This window comes from Schistocerca piceifrons, unplaced genomic scaffold, assembly GCF_021461385.2.
Source record: "Schistocerca piceifrons isolate TAMUIC-IGC-003096 unplaced genomic scaffold, iqSchPice1.1 HiC_scaffold_1228, whole genome shotgun sequence".
NCBI classification, from domain to species: domain Eukaryota; kingdom Metazoa; phylum Arthropoda; class Insecta; order Orthoptera; family Acrididae; genus Schistocerca; species Schistocerca piceifrons.
The window spans coordinates 85,001-90,000 of NW_025727046.1; the positions used below are offsets into that span (position 1 = coordinate 85,001).

Genomic DNA, 5,000 nt, shown 5'->3' on the forward strand with positions numbered 1-5,000 from the left:
ACGATCCAAGAATTTCACCTCTAACGTCGCAATACGAATGCCCCCCGCCTGTCCCTATTAATCATTACCTCGGGTTCCGAAAACCAACAAAATAGAACCGAGGTCCTATTCCATTATTCCATGCACACAGTATTCAGGCGGGCTTGCCTGCTTTAAGCACTCTAATTTGTTCAAAGTAAACGTGCCGGCCCACCGAGACACTCAATAAAGAGCACCCTGGTAGGATTTCAACGGGGTCCGCCTCGGGGACGCACGAGCACGCACGGGGCGGTCGCACGCCTTCGGCTCGCCCCACCGGCAGGACGTCCCACGATACATGCCAGTTAAACACCGACGGGCGGTGAACCAACAGCGTGGGACACAAATCCAACTACGAGCTTTTTAACCGCAACAACTTTAATATACGCTATTGGAGCTGGAATTACCGCGGCTGCTGGCACCAGACTTGCCCTCCAATAGATACTCGTTAAAGGATTTAAAGTGTACTCATTCCGATTACGGGGCCTCGGATGAGTCCCGTATCGTTATTTTTCGTCACTACCTCCCCGTGCCGGGAGTGGGTAATTTGCGCGCCTGCTGCCTTCCTTGGATGTGGTAGCCGTTTCTCAGGCTCCCTCTCCGGAATCGAACCCTGATTCCCCGTTACCCGTTACAACCATGGTAGGCGCAGAACCTACCATCGACAGTTGATAAGGCAGACATTTGAAAGATGCGTCGCCGGTACGAGGACCGTGCGATCAGCCCAAAGTTATTCAGAGTCACCAAGGCAAACGGACCGGACGAGCCGACCGATTGGTTTTGATCTAATAAAAGCGTCCCTTCCATCTCTGGTCGGGACTCTGTTTGCATGTATTAGCTCTAGAATTACCACAGTTATCCAAGTAACGTGGGTACGATCTAAGGAACCATAACTGATTTAATGAGCCATTCGCGGTTTCACCTTAATGCGGCTTGTACTGAGACATGCATGGCTTAATCTTTGAGACAAGCATATGACTACTGGCAGGATCAACCAGGGAGCTGCGTCAACTAGAGCTGAGCAGCCGGCCGCCCGGGAGTGTGTCCCGGGGGCCCGCGCGAACACGCAAGCGTCCGCTCAATCATTCTGCAAACAGGAGGAGGCTGAGCTCCCCTGCACAATACACCTCGAAACCCTCTCAGGTCCCGGCGGCGCGCAGCGCCGTCCCAAGTACTTGGTCGGGTTCGAGAGAGGCGCAATCGCCCGGAGTTAGGCGAGTAGACGCTTTCGGTGCGACCACCCGTGCTCCCAACTGAGCTTGCCGCTGCCGACAGAGGCCCGGGAGCGTGCTGTCGTGGCATTGCCGGCGGGAGACAACACGCGCCACCTACGGTGACCGGCAGCTCCAACGCCAGCGCCACAGAAGGACAAAAGCCCCACTTGGGTGCCGAAGCGAACTCTCCCAGCACAGCGCACACGCCAACACATCCGCACAGCTGCGATACAAACCACCAGCGAGAACCGCTGGGGCGACCGAGCAGCAGACGGGCGTCGCGGCGCCGAGCGCCGGGCGGCGGCGCATCCTCAACGCACACAGTCCTCAATCGGACCAGCACACTGCAGATGTCCACCGCGCTTCGCACCGGGCCCGCGAGGACCTACTTTGGCCGCACGGCGCCGCGCGCAGGGGTGCGCCGGCGCGCAGCTGCGACGCCTGCCGCGTCCGTCGGCCGGCGCGCCTGCCACTGGCCGCCCCCACCAGCCGGCTGTAGCGCGTGCGCCCACGCACCGCGCGGCAGCACGCCGGGAGGCGCCCCCTCACCGGCCGGGGACGGTCCCACCCAGCCACCGCCGCGTATCGCTTCACACCCAGATGCCGTTCAGTTTCGTCGGCATGGTGGGTATCGCTGGAACAACCGGTTAGTACCTCAACCTATCGTCGCCATCACCGATTCACCCCTAGCGAGAACAACCGCACCACAACGGGTTACCATTTCTTCATTTGCGTAAACTTCACCAGAAAACGTAGGCGTCCATCGCCATTTGCAACTTCAACCATTATTGCATGCCTGTGTCAGGTGTCACGCCACACTACGTCTGCCCACATACACGCAACAAAATGTGCACGCCTAGACAATACGTGGAAGGTGGGCCCCCGTACGTATGCGATGTCCATTGCTCGAACGACTGTCAACCGGCTTCTGTAGCATGTCGCAGATATGGAACGCGCTGCACCATGCCAATCACGGTGTGTGAGGAGAGACGACTAGGTCCGAATACATCAACAGACAGCTCATGCTGATCGCCATCCACGGCGTCCGTTCCTCCCACACGTCTCTATGGCGTACCACACTGCAATCCAGCTCTCATAGGGAGACGACACGTAGCTGCGTGCACAATATTTGCACTGTATGGTCCGCCGTTTTTGGGCGCAGTCGTTGTACGGTCACACATGTGCCACGATGTATCATTCAGTACATAAGGACGAATGTGCAGTACAGATTGTGGTTCACGCGTACGACATCAGCGGACAGTTGACACAGGCCGCACCACAACGTAGCCTGCGTACGTCGCATGCGAAGGGCATTGAACATGCAAACTTGTCACCAACCACCTTGCGAAGGCAGGGGGCAAGGTGGGGACGTGGGGAGAGGTGGGGGGGGGGGGGGGGCGGCATGTACGCCCTGCTGCCATCCACATTACAGTGTACAGCAGGAGCATGTGGAAAGTCAGCAAGACTTGCAAGGTGTTTAACATGAAGCGATACACAGGGGAGCGGGCAGTGCGAGTAGCGAACTATATTGCGAGGGTTGCGGGTGGGGCAACACTACACTAATTGAACGAGTCGTATAACAATTACAGAGCAGGTTTAGGCGACAACGTGGGTTACGATAGGCGACAACGTGGGTTACGTTAGGGGACAACGTGGGTTACGTTAGGGGACAACGTGGGTTACGTTAGGGGACAACGTGGGTTACGTTAGGGGACAACGTGGGTTACGTTAGGGGACAACGTGGGTTACGTTAGGGGACAACGTGGGTTACGTTAGGGGACAACGTGGGTTAGGTTAAGGCACAACATGGGTTAGGTTAAGGCACAACATGGGTTAGGTTAAGGCACAACATGGGTTAGGTTAAGGCACAACATGGGTTAGGTTAAGGCACAACATGGGTTAGGTTACGGCACAACATGGGTTAGGTTAAGGCACAACATGGGTTAGGTTAGGGGACAACATGGGTTAGGTTAGGGGACAACATGGGTTAGGTTAAGGCACAACATGGGTTAGGTTAAGGCACAACATGGGTTAGGTTAGGGGACAACATGGGTTAGGTTAGGGCACAACATGGGTTAGGTTAGGGGACAACATGGGTTAGGTTAGGGGACAACATGGGTTAGGTTAGGGGACAACATGGGTTAGGTTAGGGGACAACATGGGTTAGGTTAGGGGACAACATGGGTTAGGTTAGGGGACAACATGGGTTAGGTTAGGGGACAACATGGGTTAGGTTAGGGGACAACATGGGTTAGGTTAAGGCACAACATGGGTTAGGTTAGGGGGACAACATGGGTTAGGTTAGGGGACAACATGGGTTAGGTTAGGGGACAACATGGGTTAGGTTAGGGGACAACATGGGTTAGGTTAGGGGACAACATGGGTTAGGTTAAGGCACAACATGGGTTAGGTTAGGGCACAACATGGGTTAGGTTAGGGGCACAACATGGGTTAGGTTAGGGCACAACATGGGTTAGGTTAGGGGGACAACATGGGTTAGGTTAGGGGACAACATGGGTTAGGTTAGGGGACAACATGGGTTAGGTTAGGGGACAACATGGGTTAGGTTAGGGGACAACATGGGTTAGGTTAGGGGACAACATGGGTTAGGTTAGGGGACAACATGGGTTAGGTTAGGGGACAACATGGGTTAGGTTAGGGGACAACATGGGTTAGGTTAGGGGACAACATGGGTTAGGTTAAGGCACAACATGGGTTAGGTTAAGGCACAACATGGGTTAGGTTAGGGGGACAACATGGGTTAGGTTAGGGGGACAACATGGGTTAGGTTAGGGGGACAACATGGGTTAGGTTAAGGCACAACATGGGTTAGGTTAGGGGACAACATGGGTTAGGTTAAGGCACAACATGGGTTAGGTTAGGGGACAACATGGGTTAGGTTAGGGGACAACATGGGTTAGGTTAAGGCACAACATGGGTTAGGTTAAGGCACAACATGGGTTAGGTTAAGGCACAACATGGGTTAGGTTAGGGGACAACATGGGTTAGGTTAGGGGACAACTTGGGTTAGGTTAGGGGGACAACATGGGTTAGGTTAAGGCACAACATGGGTTAGGTTAAGGCACAACATGGGTTAGGTTAGGGGACAACATGGGTTAGGTTAGGGGGACAACATGGGTTAGGTTAGGGGGACAACATGGGTTAGGTTAAGGCACAACATGGGTTAGGTTAGGGGACAACATGGGTTAGGTTAAGGCACAACATGGGTTAGGTTAGGGGGACAACATGGGTTAGGTTAGGGGACAACATGGGTTAGGTTAAGGCACAACATGGGTTAGGTTAAGGCACAACATGGGTTAGGTTAAGGGACAACATGGGTTAGGTTAGGGGGACAACTTGGGTTAGGTTAGGGGGACAACATGGGTTAGGTTAAGGCACAACATGGGTTAGGTTAAGGCACAACATGGGTTAGGTTAAGGTACAACATGGGTTAGGTTAAGGTACAACATGGGTTAGGTTAGGTTACACGTTGTTGTAAGGAAAGGTGTGGGGGGGGAGGGGGGGGGCGGGGGGCGGCAGGTTCGTTGATAGTGATTATAGTAAGTGAATGCTTGTGACATGATGAGATTTGTCACGTCAGGATGCACCTTTGGCTTATTAGAGGCGGCGCTCCAATTCTATGCTTGTGTCAGACCTGTTGTCTTTGACTCATGTCATTGTTTGTGCGCTGTGACAGGAGGTACTATTGTGATGTTGGGTGCACCGTTGTATAGGACATGTGTGGGTGTTGGTGCCTTATCCTGCGCA

The 5,000-nt window shown here is 54.1% G+C and overlaps 1 non-coding gene across 1 annotated transcript in view; it reads right to left on the minus strand.

Annotated features, from left to right (window-relative positions):
* LOC124729969 overlaps positions 1-1,019 on the minus strand; it is a 1,912-nt gene extending 893 nt beyond the window's left edge. Inside the window, exon 1 of the ribosomal RNA XR_007007850.1 lies at positions 1-1,019. This exon is cut by the window's left edge and continues 893 nt beyond it. This is a non-coding gene — a ribosomal RNA (small subunit ribosomal RNA).
* Between the last annotated feature and the right edge of the window lie 3,981 nt (positions 1,020-5,000).